The 19389-nt window shown below is 39.3% G+C and overlaps 1 long non-coding RNA gene across 2 annotated transcripts; it reads right to left on the reverse strand.

Annotated features, from left to right (window-relative positions):
* Nucleotides 1–14083: 14083 nt before the first annotated feature.
* On the reverse strand, nucleotides 14084–16664 carry LOC114292777 (uncharacterized). 2 transcript variants are annotated; one of them, XR_014363163.1, is made up of 3 exons: nucleotides 16376–16664; nucleotides 16244–16287; nucleotides 14084–14956 (listed from the first exon to the last, which is right to left on the reverse strand). It is a non-coding gene; the product is annotated as an uncharacterized LOC114292777 (long non-coding RNA). The 2 variants fall into 2 exon arrangements; XR_014363162.1 differs by lacking the exon at nucleotides 14084–14956 and adding an exon at nucleotides 14963–15648 and having other exon boundaries at nucleotides 16376–16660.
* Nucleotides 16665–19389: the final 2725 nt, after the last annotated feature.

Genomic DNA, 19389 nt, shown 5'->3' on the forward strand with positions numbered 1-19389 from the left:
GGGGCATATGCCAGAGATTGCAAACAGAACAGTGGAAAATTTGCTGCTAGTTCGACAACATCAGTCCCAAAACCAGGAAATGCTACAAGATCTACTCCCACCGGAGATACCGTGAGACAAGGGAGAGTTTTTGCGCTTGTTCCAGGCGATGCCCGGAATGCCAACGCAGTTGTCTCAGGTGCCATTTCTATATGTAATCAGGATGCCTTTGTGTTAATTGACTCTGGATCAACACACTCATTTGTAACATGTGCATTTGCATCTAGACTGAGTAGACCTCTAGAATTATTGCCATATCTATTATGTGTGTCTGCTCCATCTGGGGAATCGGTATTGTGTGAATTTGTCTATCGTTTTTGTGACATGCGAATTGGAAATGCCATTCTATATGTGGACTTGTTACCCTTGAACTTTAGGCACTTTGACATAATTCTGGGCATGGACTGGTTAACTAAATATTGTGCCACCATTGACTGTGTGACAAAACGGGTTGTGTTTAGACCACCAGAACAAGAAGAAATTGTGTTTGTGGGTAACGGGGTAGTGCCTCCACCTTATTTGATATCTGCAATGAAAGCATGTAAATTGATCAGGAAAGGGTGTCAGGGTTATTTATGTTATGTGTTGTCTGAACAATCTGTAAATGCTGAATTGAATGATATCCCTATTGTTAGAGAATTTCCAGATGTGTTTCCAAATGAACTACCAGGGGAATTGGTGGACAGGGAGATATAATTCACTATTGAAACTTTATCAGGCACCCAACCTATTTCTAAAACTCCCTACAGAATGGCTACAGCTGAAATGAAAGAATTGAAAGAATAGTTACAAGACCTGCTTGACAAAGGATTTATTAGACCTAGCACTTCACCATGGGGTGCACCGGTGTTGTTTGTGAAAAAGAAAGATGGAACCCTATGCTTGTGTATCGACTATCGGGAATTGAACAAGGTAACAATAAAGAATAAATATCCCTTACCCCGTAATGATAACCTATTTGACCAGTTGCAGGGATCACAAGTGTTTTCCAAAATTGATTTGAGATCTAGGTATCATCAGTTGAAGGTAAAGTTGGAAGATGTTGAGAAAACCGCATTCAAAACGTGGTATGGACATTTTGAGTTTCTTGTTATGCCATTTGGAGTGACTAATGCTCCGGCAGCATTTATGGACCTAATGAACCGAATTTTTAAAACCTACCTCAACGAATTTGTTGTGGTTTTTATTGATGACATTTTGATATACTCTAAAGATAGACTTGAACATGAACAGCATTTGAGAACTGTCCTGCAAATACTTTGGGAAAGGAAATTGTTTGCTAAACTAAAGAAATGTGAGTTTTGGTTGGATGAAGTTGTTTTCTTAGGGCATGTGATCAACAAGGAAGGGATTTCAATGGAGCCACAGAAAATAGAGACAATTGTGAATTGGTCTACACCGACCAATGTTGTAACAGAAGTCTGCAGTTTTATGGGTTTAGCTGGGTACTACAAGAGGTTTGTGAAAGATTTTTCGAAAATAGTTGTGCCTCTTACCCAACTGACACGCAAAGGGAAACCTTTTGAGTGGAACGATGAAAGAGAATCAGTCTTTCATGAATTGAAAACAAGATTGACCACTGCACCGATTTTGACACTACCATCAGGCACGGAAATTTTTGTAATTTTCAGTGATGTATCTCATAAAGGTTTGGGTTGTGTGTTAATGTAGAACGGAAGGGTTATCGCTTATGCCTCTCAGCAGTTGAGGCCACACGAGAAAAATTACCCAACACATGATCTAGAATTGGCCGCAGTTGTCTTTGCTTTGAAAATCTGGCGGCATTATTTGTATGGGGCAAAGTGTGAAGTCTGCACAGATCACAAGAGCTTGAAATACTTCTTTACACAGAAAGAGCTGAATATGCGACAAAGGAGATGGCTTGAACTGATAAAAGACTATGATCTTGAGATTCAGTACCACACCGGGAAAGCCAATACAGTTGCTGATGCCTTGAGCAGAAAATCAACAAGGAGTATGGCTTGTTTGCTTACTGAGCAGAAAGAGATCTTGCAAGATTTTGAGAAGTCTGAAATTGAAGTGGTATTGTATGAACAGGGCGGATTGATAGTCGCTATTACAGCCGAACCGGCAATTATTGAAGAAATTAAACAGAAACAGAAAGAGGATGGATTCCTCAAGAAAGTGATTGATGAGCTTGAGACAAGTCCGAAAGCAGAGTTTGGCATTGTAAATGAAGTGTTGAGGTTTTGGAACCGAACATGTATTCCAGATATTCTGAAACTAAAGAAGAGGGTTTTAGATGAAGCCCACAAATCAGTATTTGCTATACATCCGGGCAATAATAAAATGTATCGGGATTTGAAATAAACCTATTGGTGGCCTAAAATGAAGAAGGAGATTGCAGAATATGTGCCCAAATGTCTTCAGTGTCAGCAAGTTAAAGTTGAACATCAAAAACCAGGCGGTCTACTGCAACCTCTCCCTATTCCTAAATGGAAGTGGGAACATGTGACTATGGAATTCGTTGTTGGCCTACCTCGGACTCCTCGAGGTATGGATTCTATTTGGGTTGTAGTTGATAGACTGACTAAATCTGCACATTTTTTACCTGTTAGAACTACATTTAATGCTTATAGATTAGCTACCATATATGTTGATGAGATTGTCCATTTACACTTAGTTCCGGTATCTATTATGTCGGATAGAGATCCGAAATTTGTATCTAGATTGTGGAAAAGTTTGCAGGAAACTATGGGGATAGAACTAAGGTTCAGTACTGCATTCCACCCACAGACAGATGGGCAATCAGAACGAACAATGCAGACTTTTGAAAATGTGTGCTTTAGATTTTCAGGGGAGTTGGGAAGAGTATTTGCCACTTGTAGAATTTGCATACAATAACAGCTTCCACTCTAGCATCGGTATGGCACCATACGAGGCTTTGTATGGTAGGCGGTGTAGATCATCAATTTGTTGGACAAAAGTCGGGGATAGAGCTTTACTTGAGCCTGAAATTGTGCAAGACACTTCTGAAAAGATCAAAACCATTTGGCAAAGGCTCAAAACAGCTCAGGACTGACAAAAGAATTATGCAGATGTTCGAAGAAGACCTCTTGAGTATGAGGTTGGTGACCATGTGTTTATTCGTGTGTCCCCAATGAAAGGCCAAGTCAGGTTTGGAAAGAAGGGCAAGTTGTCGCCCCGTTATATTGGGCCGTTTCAAATTTTGGAAAGGCTTGGTCCGGTTGCCTATAGAGTTGCTTTGCCGCCGGGATTTGAGCAAATCCACAATGTGTTCCATGTGTCGATGTTGAGGGGTTACCTCCGAGACCCGTTTCATGTGATCGATTATCACCGGGTAGCTTTGGATGAGAATTTGGAATACGCCGAATGGCTGGAACGAATTGTTGACCAGCAAGTGAAACAGTTGAGAAGCAAGTCCATCCCAATGGTGAAAGTGGAATGGACAGAACACTATGGGACGGATGCTACATGGGAAAAAGAGGAGGAAATGCGACTATGCTACGCATATTTCTTTCCCGACGAAGGTAAAATAAGTTTGGAGGACCAAACTTCCTAAAAGGGGGAAGACTGTAATATCCCTGTCCCGTAGTATGATAATTTGTTCTTAATATGAATATGATTATGTGTTTGATATGATTGTGTGTGCCATTATGTGAAAATATGTGGTTTTGAATTTCTATCTGTTCACCGTAGGAATATCTGTTTGATGATCTACTTTGGAAATTAAGTTGAAGGCCTTATCGGCCACAGAACCTGAAATTGATTACGCCATTGTGATTGGCATAATTTTTAGAGCCTACGGTGAAATTTAATTTGGAAATTGATTCGGATCAGATTAAATTGATTTAATTAATCATAAAGTGCTCAATTGCCTATTATTAAATTAATGTGACTTAGTGGGGCACTATGTACTCAAACATCTTCTTTGTTATTCTACTTGGCTGATTCTTACTCAAGAAAAAGAGAGAAGGGTCGGCTAGAGAGAGAGAAAGAAAGAGAGTTGGGTGTTTGGCTCAATTTTGTGAAGATTGGAGGATTAAACTCAAGATTTTGCCATAGATTGGGAGAATTAAGCCTCTAGGTAAGTGAGTGCATGAATTGTAATTTGTAATTTTGTGAACTGAAGGTTGAAAAATGATTAAGAACATGAATTAAATTGTTTATGAGGAGATTGAGTTTTATTTGCTGAATTTAAAGTCAATAGATGCATGCATGTAGGAAATTACTATGAATTTCCATATTTGAACACAATGCGTATAATCTATGTTGAATCCTGTTTGAAATCCATGTATTTGATCATCTCTTCACCAATTAAGTTGATATGAATGAATATTTCTCACATGAAAAAGTAGATCATGGAGGTATGAGCTTTGCATGTTTGAATTTGATGTGTTGGTGATGAGTTTGGGTTAATTTGAGGCATGCATGTAAGTAATTCAAGAAATTGAGCTTCACTGTGTTATAATTTGGTGTTGGTATCATGTTAGTATATGTATAAGTGAAATTTGAGCCATGGCATGTAAGAAATGTTGGTTAGAGTATTGAATTTGAGCTCAAGAACCATTCTGGAAAACCCAGAATTTTTTATGTCCACTCGAGCGGGGGAACCACCGCTCAAGCGGGGATTTCGAGCTCCCAGTATTTTCTTGCAAGCATGGTGTCTGCTCGAGCGAGGAAGTTCACGCTCGAACGGGGAGCTATGTAGGATGAACTTCTGCTCTAGCGTCCGAGTTCACGCTCGAGCGTAAAAATGATACAACCAGCATTTTTGTAGACCTAATGGGTCCGCTCAAGCAGGGACCCTATTTTTTGAAATTTTAAAAGTGTATTATGTGTTTCGTTTTCCGTTCTCTTTCACTTGCAAGCACTCTTAGGCTTGCATTAAGCATTGTAATTGAGTTAAAGAGATAAGAATGAAGTCTAAAGAGGAATATGTGAATTAAAGAACGGATTGAATCGTTTGTGACCCATATGTGCTATATGATGTGTAGGGTCAAGCTCCAGGGCAAATCCACAAGCCGATCACTGTGAGTAATATCTTAACAAGATATTTGAAATATGTTGTTGTCCAATTGTTTACTTCTATGTAAGTTTTGTAAGTTCGTTAATTTGAATGGTGGACAACGTTTGACATAAATGATTGGGCCGAAGGCCGTTTGACATGAATGATTGGGCCGAAGGCCGATTGACATAAATGATGGGGCAGAAGGCCGATTGACAAGAATGATTGGGCCAGAGGCCAATTGACCTAAATGATTGGGCCGAAGGCCGATTGATACAAGTGATTGGGCCATAGGCCGTCTGCCGCAACTGTTTCAAAGATTGCTTATGTATCTTCCTTATTTGATATTATTCACTGGGCTTTCGCTCATGCTCACTCATGTACATGTAGGTGAGCCAAGGGACGTCTAGAACCAGCCTCGGTGAAATTGTGAGAAACAGTCAAAGTTTTGAGGAGTCAGCCCAAACGTCTCACGCATGAGACTGTCTTCGCCTTTGTCCTTTGTTCATAGTTTTGTTATGTTGGCGAAAGCATTGGACTACTTTTGTATATAAGTCTTGGGTTCGACTGACTTAAACTTGTATGATCCTATATGTACAGTGTTCTGTGTTAGTACATATTTTGATGTGAGTTATTAACATATAAATGTTTGGAATGTTATGCTGTGCATATAAGTACAGCTCTATGGACAAATTTTTCAATTTGCTTCCGTTTGGCCCTTTTACTCTGATGAGTTTCGTTTTATTTGGTTTGAGGTCGTAGGTAATCTCTTGATTACTGGACGGTTATGGCCTTAACCCATAGGGGCGGGTTCAGGTCGTGACAAAAATGATGCGAGAATCACAAATGAGAAACGGTGGGAAACAATACCTAGCGATGCTGTGGGCTCCTTATGAACTGAGAGGTCTCTTGCCATTGGAACACTTTCGATTGTTGTGTTTGTTGTTTTTGATTCTTGTTTTGAGTCGCTTCGAGTGTCAATAGATGTGTTTAGGTTGTTTACCTTTATCTTTCCCTCTGTTGAGTTGTGGTGTGTTGTGTTTAGGTTGTTTACCTTTATCTTTCCCTCAGAGTGCTATGCCATTCTCCACATTTGTGCAAAACAAGATTCTTTCTTTCATAAACTGCAGGGTTCAACCCAGGTCATATGAGAACAATAAAACCAGGACCTATCTGAAGCTACATAGGTTCCGGCCTGCAAAGCAAAAGAAAAGAGGAAAAATCGAAGCATCTGAGTTTGTTTCAACTTTAGAAAGTTCTGAGATTACATTCCGGATGTACCTCCTCAGGCCTTGTCAATGCTCCGAAGTATGAGTGTGCCTCTACCTCAAGCTCAAGCTCAAGCTCAAGCTCAAGCCTGCTTCAAAGCTAGAATGGCGATCAGAAGTGCTCTCCCTGAGTACCATTTCCTACCAGAGGCATCTTGGCTGCGTTTTGCAATGAGTTCCTAGGAGACCAACTACGACGGTGGAAACTAGAGTCCGAATGGCGATGCCTAGAACATAAAGGTTTGGAATTTCTGAGATTAAAGTCTGGTTTGAATACCCAGGGGTGTATCCTCGGCTTGAAATCTGTATGGAAGCCCCATAGGTTGAGGTAGCGTGTGTGTGCCTCAATTCTGGATACCAAACCAACCTAGTCTGTCACCCCGTTTGAGAATAGGAAAAGTTATGAATATGATCAAGAAGAAAAGTGGCATCCATGGCTTCTACATGCAGATGTTGCTCCTTTCCAGTATTTTAGGACCTTTGTACTGCGAGTTGAAGGTAAGAGTTCAAAGAATACAAGGTAAGAGTTCGAAGAATACAAGGGGGAGATCCCCGTCAGAGTAGAGCGGTTCATCGCCACTCACCCCATGAGGTGCTTTTTAAAGCGCTGCTTTGTTTGTTTGTTGCATTCCCTCAACATCATACATTGCTTGTAACATGTATCATATCATCGCATTTATTGCATTTATTTGCATCTTCTACTATCTTGTATCATTTATCCTTTTACACTGAGCAATATTTCGGATCGTTGTCCCTCGAGGCTTATCTCAGGATGCGTGGAACGCTCTCCTAATTGCTTTTCTTTGAACCTCTTCTCATGATTTCAGCATGATTAGAGTGTCCCTTTCCTCACACGATTTCAGCGTGTTTGGAATTTTTCTCAGGTTGTGTAGAACGCGCTCCTGAGTGGTTGTTTTCAGACCTCTTCTCACAATTTCAGATGGCTAGAGTTTTCTTTTCCTCACACGATTTCAGCGTGTTTGAAATTTATCTCAGGTTGCACGGAACACGCACCTGATTGCTTTTCTTCGAACCTCTTCTCATGATTTCAACATGATTAGAGTGTCCTTTTCCTCACACGATTTCAGCATGTTTGGAATTTATCTCAGGTTGCGTGGAACGCGCCCCTGAGTGGTTGTTTTCAAACCTCTTCTCATGATTTCAGCGTGGTTAGAGTGTTCTTTTCCTTACATGATTTCAGCGTGTTTGGAATTTATCTCAGGATGCGTGGAACGCATTCCTGATTGGTTGTTTTCAAACCTCTTCTCACGATTTCAACGTGGTTAGAGTGTTTGTTACCTTTCACGATTTCAGCGTGTTTGGAATTTATCTCAAGTTGCGTGGAACGCGCTCCTGATTGGTTTGTTTTTGGATCTCTTCTCACAATTTCAGCGTGGTTAGAGTGTCCCATTCCTCACACGATTTCAGTATATTTGGAATTTATCTCAGGTTGCGTGGAACGCGCTCCTGATTGCTTTTCTTTGGACCTCTTCTCATGATTCAGCGTGGTTAGAGTGTTCTTTTCCTCACACGATTTCAATATGTTTGGAATTTATCTCAGGATGCGTGGAATGCATTCCTAATTGGTTGTTTTCAGAACTTTTTTCACAATTTCAGCGTGGTTAGGGTGTTCTTTTTCTCATATGATTTCAATGTGTTTGGAATTTATCTCAGGATGCATGGAACGCGCTCCTGATTGGTTTGTTTTCAGATCTCTTCTAACGATTCTAGCATGGTTTGAGTGTTTATTTCCTCACACGATTTCAGCGTGTTTGGGATTTGTTCTTCCTCCTCTCACGATTCTAGCATGGTTGGAGTATGTCACCCTTTGCATCTACTGCACTATCTATTACATCTATTGCATTATATCTGTTTTTTCGCCTACATCCTTTCCATGTTAAGCTTAGTCTAGTATGTGCTGATACATTTCCTTCGTTAAAGCATGGTTATGTGGTAATGTGTACGCGCCTATTCCACTGAGAGAATTGTGGTTTGAAAGTTTCGGCACCTTCTCTGTGTTAGATGTGGTCTGTTTTATGTCTATGCCTTTTCTAGGCAAGATATGGTTTGGCCGCGCGCCTTATTCACTTTATCCACTGCATTCATTGCATTGTACTTTGTTTTGTTGCATTTAGCATTTAGGATCATGATCTTTCCTCAGCAAATCATTTCTCACTCATATCATACCACCCAATTACTTGTATTGTTTCTACGAAACACATAGTTCTGCCTGTGCACACACCTATCCCACTAAGAGAGTTGTGGTTTGAGGGTTCCGACACCTTTTCTATGTTAAACGTAGTTTGATTTTGCATCTTCATCCCTTTATGATATTTGTGTGGTCTTGACTGCTTGTGGTTTGATTATTTCTTTGCGAGGTATTCCATTTACATTATTTTGTTACATTGTGTATCATTTTGCATCCTGCCCCTGAACTACGCTGGTTTTATTCATTGCAAAGAGATACGTAGGCAGCCTACAGGCGCAACCATTTGTTTCTGCATCTTCATTTTATTTGTTTGTCCAAGTCTTTGGCCTTGTCAAAAATGGGTCATCTCTAGGCTTTGACATTCACTAACGTCACTTCATGACTTTGACCACTATCAAAGAGGGGCAACTGTAGACACCCCATTTTTGACCACCCTTAAGACTTGGGCGCCATTGATTGTATCCTTGGTGGTGAAAGATGTGCAGTGCAAAGATTCAATTTCTTCGGCAAGAGGGGCTTCAAATCCCAACTTCACACCCCTTTTTGGACCAAGGCCTTTTGAGTTAAATGATTTTGAGACCTTAAAATCCTCCCTTTCAAAATATTTTTGAAAAATGATTCTATGATGTTCCGAGGCTCGCATTTTGTTAAATGTTGTGCTTTTCGGTAAATCGAGTAAGGACAAAGTGGAACTGAAAGAAAGAGAGGTGAACTTTTTGAAAAATCTTTCAAAACACCTTATTTAGGAGTTTGGGGTTGAATAAAAGAGGAGAGGAGAGAAGAAAACTAGTTTGGGAGAAGTTCGGCATGAATTCGGGTAGGATCGAAACTGAGCAGTCTTCACTAAAAGAGGCATATCTTCTTTCACACTTGGAATTTTGATGTGAGGCTGCCACCATTGGAAATAAGACTTCTAGGGCTTCAATTTAAGCTCAATAATGACCTGCAAAGGAGTCCAGATGATGGAGATATGGCCATTTGAAGTTGGGCCCAAAAAGCAGATTTTTCTGGCCAACCAGAGGAGGAGGTTGCTGGCCATGGATGGGCTTTTCTGGCCATGAATGGCCTATGCCGACTAGGTGCCATCCAAAGGTGACCCTTTCCGGCTAGAAATGGACATGTGCCGACCATCAATGATGGCTTGCCGGCCATTGATGGAAAAAGTCAGATTTTTGCAGATATTTGCGTTCCAGCTGTCCATTTTGGGATATTTTTGACCTGAGCTTGCATTCTTCTATATATAGAGAGCCTTCTCTATTGTTTTGGGGGTTAGCACATTTGAGGAAGAAAAATTTTTGGAGCCTCTCTCTCTTTACAATTCTCTGTCTCTTGAACCTTTGTGCATAAGTGCATACAAGTGTAGATACATTTCTCCTTTGCCTATACATCCATGACCAAAGTTGGTTATCCTCGAGCTGAGGTTCTAGAAGGTCTTCTTGGAGCTCTTGGAGTTGATTTTTCTTGGTTTTGTTGCCTAAAATTGTGTTGTGCTCCAAGAGGTATAACTCTCTCCCTTTAAGCTTGTTTTTCATACTTGTTTTGCCATCTTTTTCCACCATTTCAAGGCTAGTTTTGGCATGTAAAAAGTTCTATTTTTCAGTCCTAAAAGGGTGGTTTGAGCCTTTGTGAGTTGGGGGGTTGTCCCTCCTTTTTGCTCTTTATCTTGTTAAACTTTTTGCACCATTTCTCATCACCTTCAAATCAATCTTTTTTGGGCCTTTTTACCATTGAAACTCATAAGTTTTTCCGTAACAAAAACCATGTTTTGAGGTCCAAAATAGGGGGGTGGCCTCCTCTTCTTGTGTGTTGTTTGCAAGTGTAGATGGCCTAGCATGTGAACATGTTTTTCTACCTTTTTGTGAGTCGATCTCAGCTTGTTTTAGTTACTAATTTGGCATGATTTAGCTATGTTTTGAGCTATCTTGATCATATGAGCCTTGTATTGCATGGTTGTAGTGCAAATGCCTTTACTAGCTTAGTGTTTTAAGGCCTGTAACATGTTGTGCATGTGTTGATTGCGTGTTATAGCATCATTTTACATGTTATTTCAGTGCACATAACTCTGTCACACTCTCACTTATTTCACTCTTTTATTGCTTTTGAGAGTTGTGCCTTGAGCCTTGTTTGTAGCCTAACATGTGAGCATGCTTTTTTTTCCTTTTGTACTACCATCTCAGCATGTTTTAGCCACTATTTTGGCATGTTTAAGCTCTGTTTTGAGCTGGTTTGATCATTCAAGCTTGATATTGCATGCCTCTAGTGTAGTGCTCTTCACTAGTTTAATGTTTTTGGCTGTTGAACATGTTGTGCATGTGTTGCTTGCATGTTCTAGTATCATTTTTCATGTCGTTTCAGCACTGAAATATCTACAACCTCCCCCATTTCTTCATTTTTGATTTGTTTTGAGGGTTGGTTAACCTTAAGGTTGTGTTTAAGCTTGAGATAGAGTTTGTGCTCAATGGTTTTAACCCTCTTTTGAGGGTTCCTCCTAACCAAAGGCATGATCCCTCTCATGTCTTAAATCATCCTTTGGTTGACCCCTCTTTGATTAGAGGACAATCACCTTGGATTTAACTGGTTAAAGAATGGCTTGGTAATATTAAAATGAGTAAACAAAAATTGAACAAGTAAAACACAACTAAGATAAGCATGTTGTGTTTGCATTGCATGTGTTCAATCGGACGTTATATTGAACACAAGGAAGATTGGTCCATTCCAAACTCAAAGTAATGAAATGAGCCAATCTCCTTTGTCTCCATCACCCTTGATCATGCATAATAGGGTGGTGGTCTAGAGTCTTGTTTTTATGCATTTATTGAAAGTGTACAACTTGGATCTTTGGCCATCATGCATTGAAAATTCTTGATTGGTGGTTTTTTATCCAAGAGTGCCACTCCTTTGATGTTTTGAGATGATAAGGAGGGGCACAGTACAAACATACCCTTGGAAAACCCTTTATTTTCCTCTGTTTGTGCTCTATTGTAGTGTGGTGATTCAGCACACCAGTGGATAGCCGTGGCTCACTGATGGCCGGCAGTTCTTCATCCTTGGCTGGCATAGCACACTCTTGGTCGGCAGATGGCTGACAGCAAGCACTCGTGGCCGGCAGGCCATTGGTGCATTCCTCAGCATTGGTTTGGTAAGGTGGAGCAGAAAGTTCTTGGAGGAACCCTGCAAACAATGCCTCTCAAGAGCAAACCAGTGGTGTAATAACCCCGACCTCCGATTAATGCTAAACCATGATTATTTAAGCCTAACAGTAATTTAGAAGGAATCTGGAATTAAATTGCATATGTATTGCATTATCTTTGTGTTTTTATCTGTTTGCCATAAAATGATCTGTTCATGTTTCGACTTTGAACTACGAATTGAAAGCCTTATCGACACCCGAGTCCGAAATTGATTAGTGTTTTAGACTAGTTAGAATATATGTGAATTTATAGTATGTTTAAGTAGAATTTGATTTGGTATGATTAAATTAGAATAAATAGTGTTAAATTACATTAGATGACTTATTTACCAAAATGCCATTAAGTGGTCTTTGCTAGACCAATTGTATAGTATTGATTTACTTGTGTTGTATCTTTTGTTCATTTCATCTAGAGCAAAACCGACTAGAGAGAGGGAGAATTAAGAGAAAATAGAATTCATCTAGAGATTTGGCTTGGAGCTTAGGAGAATTGTAGAGGCTTTGCAAATTTGAGCTCCTGGACTTGGAATTCAAGGCTTAAGGTAGGAGATTCTCCTTTCAGTTGTGCATTTAAGTTTAATTCTTGCATGGTTCATGGAGGATTGGAGTTTAAAGTCTAGAATTGGTTTAAAGAGTTGGATTTGAGAGTGAATTCATGTAGGCATCCACATATTCTTGGATTTTGGAGTTGTTCTTCATGAATTTCCACATGCATGTCCACATTTTTGTTATAGTCCATGAATGCATCCTATTCTTGAGCTTAATCTTGCTTTGGATCATGTTTTGGAGCATTAGAAGTCATGAGGATTCATGCATGTTACATTTAAGTTTTGTTCTTGAAGTTTTATTTGAAATTGTGTTCAATTGACTCACCTTTGGGCTTTGATTTTACAAATTGATCTTTGAAACATCTTATACTATGAGTTTACAAGTGTTTTCCAGAAAATGGGCCCAAGAGGTCGAGTTTTGAGGTGTTGAATGCTTGGTTTGAGCTTGGGAGGCAAATCTGGGAATTCCAGAATTTGGCTTCCTCGCTCAAGCGAAGGATTCCACGCTCGAGCGACCATCGTTTGTTCAGAGCTCTGCTCAAGTGAAGGAATGGTGGCTCGAGCGTAAATTGCAAGCTCTCAGGTTTTTGGTGCACGCAGGCACACGCTCGAGTGACGAGACCTACGCTCGAGTGAAGAGCTGTGTCTCACGCTCGAGCGAGCATCGAGGGGGTATCGAGCGTAAAATTTTAACAACCAGTACTTTTGCATTTTTACAGACCGCTCGAGCAAAGGAGTCTACGCTCGAGTGACCCCTCCGTTTTGACAAGCTCGCTCGAGCGAAGAAATCCACGCTCAAGCAAGACCCCTGTTTTCAACAAGTTTTAAAAAATGTTTTCCAAGGCATCTTTGCATCCTCATTTCATCCTAGGCATTCTTAGGCCATGTTTAAGACTCTATAGTGAGGATTTAAGGTTAGAAACACACTAAGAACCATCGACGTAAGTTTTGTGCAATTAGAATGTGTGTTTCAAGTGTGTGTCTGTTATGTGTTATGTAGGTCACGTGCCGGGTGTTGTGTGAGCAATTTGCTCCGTCTGTCTGTTTGAAGGCCAACTGTGAGTAATAATTTAGTAAAGTTATGTTCAAACTATATCTACTTTCTGTATGATAAAACAAGATCTGTTTTTCAAAATGATATGTTCTGTACAATGAATGATTGTTCAATTTCTGATATGTATTCGTGACATCCTTGGCATCATGTGATATCTGTTAGCTGTTACCCGATATCGGAGGTTCCTTTATGGAACTTATTTCTGTCTGTACTCTGTTACCCGTACCCGAGGCCCTATCACAGGGGCTCAGCTTTTGTTCTGTTCTGTCACCCGGATCCGGAGGTTCCTTTATGGAACTGGTTATTCGTAACCTCACGTGTATACGTTCTGTTCTGTTCTGTTAATGCTAATGGATGTGTCACGTAAACTTAATCATGACTTATGATTTCTGTCTGTATATGATCTGGATAAACTATGATTTTGATATGAACTGAATTATGATTTCTGAATCTGTACGAACTCATTCGTTGAAACCCTTTACTCTATTATTATTCACTGGGCTTTGCTCACAGTTTATATTATGTATGTAGGTGAGCCGGCATGTGACCAGGGCCAGAGTTGACGGCCTTCTGTTTCGTTTTTGTCAGCCAACCATTGTGCCTCCCAAGGAGGTTCCGATCGAGTCTAAAGCCATGGTTGTTTTTGTAATCATGCTAGCATTTGTATTTGCTCTGTGCAGTCAGGTCTTGGGAAGTACAATCTGTAAATACCTTGTAAATATTGTGTATCTGGACTAGCATGTTTATGTACTAGCGTATGTCCGTGCCTGAAGGCACAGTGTAAATAATGTTAGGATTATAATATAATTGTAATTGCAACACTATTTAAATTTAAGATTAAAATGCAATTATAAAAATATATTTAATAGACTACACTCTACAATTTCAAAAAATATATTTAATAGACTACACTCTACTAATTGACAATAAAAGTTTTCATTCTTGCATGTGCTTTCATGTTTATACAAATGCTATACACAGAGGTAGAGACTTTGCTTATTTATTTCAATGTCTAGGTGGGAAGATGATGTTTGCATGTTCTGGGACTATAATAGAATGCGAGGATGTAGTGGAACATTCATCAGTACCATTTTAACTTCTGCAACTCTCCTAAGATCACCTATTGATGCAAATGCTATACCAGATGACATTAAGGTGGTTGTTGTTGTTGTTTTTTTTTTTTTTTTTAAATTATAAAATACTTGGCATAGTACAACACTATTCAATGTTTTTTTTTATTATTTTTTTGGGTGGGTATGACTTACTATTATTGCAGGTTGAGGTTGGTGTTTATGTGATGAATGATAAACCATTTAACGGTCATGTGATTGCTTACGATTTTCACTTCAACATTGCTACCATTAGTATTGAAACAGATGTAGCATTGCCAACTGCAATCATTAGACCCTTGTATGATTCAATCTCAATAGATTCAATCTCAATCATCATCAATCTTACAAATCAAGCTACTGCGAAATGTGGAAAATTTGGAAAACGAAGTATTAGAAGTTTATATGTTCGCAATTAGAATTTTACCTGAAAGAATTTAACCTGAAAATTAACCGTAATGCTTTGTAGAAACTCTGTTTTCTGGTATCTCCGCAAGCCTTTCAAGAAAAAAAATGGTCGACTTGGTGATTTTCAGATAATCAGAAAATCTGAAAGCAAGAACCGAAGCAAGAATTAATCAGAACTATCAAATGAAATATGCTATTATTCTTGTTTTGAACAATGAATTTGACTCCCATTATTAAGTTGTAACACATACTAAAGCAGTCATTTTCTCACTGCTATGCATGCTATATTCTCCTTTCAAACCCAGGCCAAAACTTGAGGTACAGCAATATAAGATATTGTTATATTAATTGACTGTAATTTTATTAAATTATGGATTCTTTATTTTCTGGTGGAAGCTGACTGTGAGATGTAATATCCAGATTTAGGGCTGGAAGGCATTATCAAAAGTGAGAAAACAATTTGTTTGTTCTTTGATTAACAATTGCAGTACACAGAGTCATGCTGGTTATTTAACAGCATAGTTGCTTCATTAAAATACTCACCTACATGCACACATGTACTAATTTTTACCGCTAATGGTTTCTTCAACCTTCAGAATAAGATGTCATTATGGAAAGAAATAGAGGGCAAGGTCCACACCACGTCAATTGTACCAATAACAGACAGACTAAGAAATATATGAGCTCTCTTGTTATTTGTCCAAAACCCTATTTAACATAGTATCCTGTGTAATTTGGGTTGGCTAAACAAATCTTTATGAATTGCAACTTTACAACCAAACCCACAAAAAAAAAAAATGGTCGACTTGGTGATTTTCAGATAATCAGAAAATCTGAAAGCAAGAACCGAAGTAAGAATTAATCAGAACTATCAACTGAATTTTGCTTAGAAACATTATTGGCAGGTGATTTCAAAAATCCCAAACATTTTGAAGGATGAGTAATGATTACAGATACAAAATTAAAGAAAAATCCAGCAAGAATTGTATTGGGATGGGTACAGAATTCAACTGATTACAGATAAAAAATATCCAGATTCCAAACTCAGTTAAAAATCAACCCAACCAAACAAAACCCACAAAAAATTCAGATTTAAGCAAAATAATATTATGAATTGCAACTTTACAACCAAACCCACAAAAAATTCAGATTCAAGCACAAAATAAGCAATAAATGAACCCATATCCATTCAGTTAAAAAATGGAACACCCTCTCAGACCCATTCAAACAAACACTTAATGGGTGTGAAGCCCTGGACTGAAATGGGTTGCGGATTAACCTCTGAAATTTCAAATGATGAAAATAAAAAGATTCATAACTATGAAATCGCAACCTCAGAACTATGAAATCGCAACCTCTGAACTATGATCAGAACTATGAACAATGTTCATATAAAAAGAGTAACAGTTGTGATAGAGATTGCCATACCTGAGCGATGAAATCGCAACCTCTGAAATCGTAACCTCAGAAATCTGAAATGATGAAAATAAAAAGATTTAGAACTATTGTGATTCTGATTCTAAAGGGTGAGAAGAACAGTTGTGATAGAGATTGCCATACCTGAGCGGTTGAAGCACAGCTAGACGGAACCGAATATAGGGATGGAGACGAAACCGAATCTGTGGTTGAAGGAGAGCAGTTTCGGGAAGAAGAACAACAGGGAGAGAGAGAGAGAGAGAGAGAGAGAGAGAGAGAGAGATAAAGAGGGATGGAGGGGAGACGTGATTTGGCTGGAGATCAGAGAGATAAAGATAGAAGGGTGGAGAGACGTGGGTAAGGAGGAGGCATAAAATTAAGGATTGATATAAAATTAAGGGGGTTATCTGAGCCATCCATGTAAATACACAAATGAATCCTGACCCTTGAAATGTCCTAGTAGGACAGTTGTGTCTAACACATTTTCAAAATCCGTTCTGTTTTATTATATAGATATATAAATAAGTTTTGAAATGTTCTGTCCCATGTACGTTATCACAACTCATTGGACCTTGTCTATTTTGTATTATTGCTTCTGCAGCCCCTTATTATTTGCTAATCTATTCAGAGGCATTTGGTAATCCATGGATTACTGGCCGGTCACGGTGCTAAACCTATAGGGGCGGGTTTGGGTCGTGACAGGTGGGCTTTTCAGGGCGAAAACTGAATGCATGCGTCTTCAACTTTCTAAAGCAGAGCTGAAGTAGTGTAGTTAGTGCTTTACATGTTTAATTAGTGTACATGGGTTTTGTAATTTAATTAATTAGTTTGCTAATTAGTTAAGTGTTGTAATAATTAAGTAGCTTAGCTTAGCTATTTCTTTATTTTGTAATAATTAGTCTAATTAGTTAAATTAGATTAGTTTGATTAGCTTAGCTTATTCATTCGGGCCCTCCATCGTGACGGCGCAATGTTGTAATAAGCGTGTGTGTGTGTGTGTGTGTGTGTGTGTGTGAGCATGTCTTCCAACCTCACATCTTTCTCCCTTTTACTTAACCGCTTTCGATAGTTAGTTTAGGGTCATGTTTCAGTTAGCATACTTTATGCTTGCATGTTTGCATCATTCATTTGTCTTGCATACACCGAGGCTCGGCATATCATTCAAACTGCATTGTATTTCAATACTTATTTAAATACGTGTTTCAAAGCATGTTATCAAATCATTGCATTCATATGCCATCTTAGATAGCAAACCTATTTGGTTTCATATTGCATGTGTTGCATTAGGCATCTTGTATAGTTAGGATAATGTATTTTTCTAACTAGTTTTGGTTTTGGCTTGGAGTACTCGGTGAGTTTTTGCGCTTTAGCATATTTGCATGAGTACGATTGCCATATTGCCATATTGCCATGTTTCGCATGCTTTCCATGAGGCTATGTGCTTACTTGCTTAACTGCATGATTGCCTGTGGATGAATGCTTGATTACTTGAATTGGGACAATTCAACGAATGAGAGTGTAGACACCCCATTTTTGACCGTCCTCAAGACTTGGACGTCATCGTTAGAACACACGATGATTATCCATGTTCATGTTTGTTTTGAGTTCCTGAAGGTCTCGGTCGCGCGCCTTGCCTTAGGATCTTTCAACGTGTTTGTTTTGTGCTTGGTTGCGGACCAAGGACTTGTGGTTTCTGCTTTTGAGGGAAGAGGGTGGCTTATTGGCCATCCCTACTGCCCATCGGCTAAGGCCTTGTGCCATCGGCCTTGTCTTCTTGCTATCGGCCATAAGTGGTGGCCGATCGGCACTCTTTTTGGCCGATTGGCACTCTTTTTGATCGATCGGCCATATTTTCTGGCCGAGACCTTTTCACCTGCTTTTGCAAATATTTTTGTACCAGCACAATTCTGATCCTTCATACATGTGTATGGAGGGATTTGTCCAAGACTCAAGCTTGTTCAACAAGCTTGAGATTTGAATTTCTATAAGAAGGGAGGTCCCTCTCCTTTTCTAGAGGTTCTGAAAAGTTGATACAAAAGTTATACATCTCTCTCTATATATATATATCTGCCTCTCTCTATATATATGTGTGATTTTGTGCCTTAAAGTGTAAATTCTTCACACTATTGCACACAAACACCTAGTGAAACACCATTCTTTTGTTGCTGAGGCATCTTGATGTTGATTTTAGAGTTTTTGGACTGGTTTTGGCTAGAGAAGAGTGCTGGAGTTGTGTTCTTGAAGGTGTTCTTCAAGGGTGAGAAACTAACCTTTTAATCCCTTGTTTTGGCTTAAGCTTTTAGACCTATTTGCATGTTGATTTAAGCTTAACTTCCTACTGCAAAAAGTTCTAATTTTTCATGCTTATGATATTTGTTTAAGGTTAGTTCTAATTAGAAACTAACCTTCTAATTTTTCATGCTTGTGTTGGAGGTGATCTACCCCCTTGAATGCCTTGTTTGGCCTTGTTTTGAGCCACCCCTTTAGGTTGGGTTATGCACACATATCTTGTTTGGCCTTGTTTGTTTAACCTTTTAATCCCTTGTTTGGGTTGTGCACACATATCTTGCAAATACATTGTCGTACCCTTTCTTGCTCTCTGTTGCAGCAAACTGGAATTCAGCAGCAATAACTGGCCGGCCAGCCAGAAAAACTAGCTGGCCGACCACTTTTTCTAGTTTTCAACAACCAAAAGTGGTCGGCAGGTATTTAGAGGGACCAAAAGTGGTCGGCCACCCTCCCACAGGTCTACTAGGGTGGAGTTTCATCTTTCTGGAGCTTGGTGCAAGGTTCTGAGGACAATTGAAAACAGAGGCAAATCGGGGCATTGCACTGGTTTGTACCTTAATAGTTAATGCGTTTAGCTATTTCAATTCGTTTTGTAATAGTTAGTTAACTAGGATTAGTTAATTAATTTGTTGTGTAATAATTAGTTTAATTAGCTTAGATTAGCTAGTTAGCTTCTTATTCCGTCCCTCCTTCGAGAGGGCGCATTATTGTAATAAGCGTGCGTGTGTGCGATGCATGTCTTCCGATCCCCATTTATTTCCCCTTTTTACTTACCCGCTTACGATGGTTAGTCTTAGGGCATATTTTGTGTAGCATACCTTATGTTTGCGTGCGTGCATCCATTCATCTGTCATGCATGCACCGGGCTC

This window comes from Camellia sinensis, chromosome 3, assembly GCF_055761805.1.
Source record: "Camellia sinensis isolate YWXY chromosome 3, ASM5576180v1, whole genome shotgun sequence".
Taxonomy (NCBI): domain Eukaryota; kingdom Viridiplantae; phylum Streptophyta; class Magnoliopsida; order Ericales; family Theaceae; genus Camellia; species Camellia sinensis.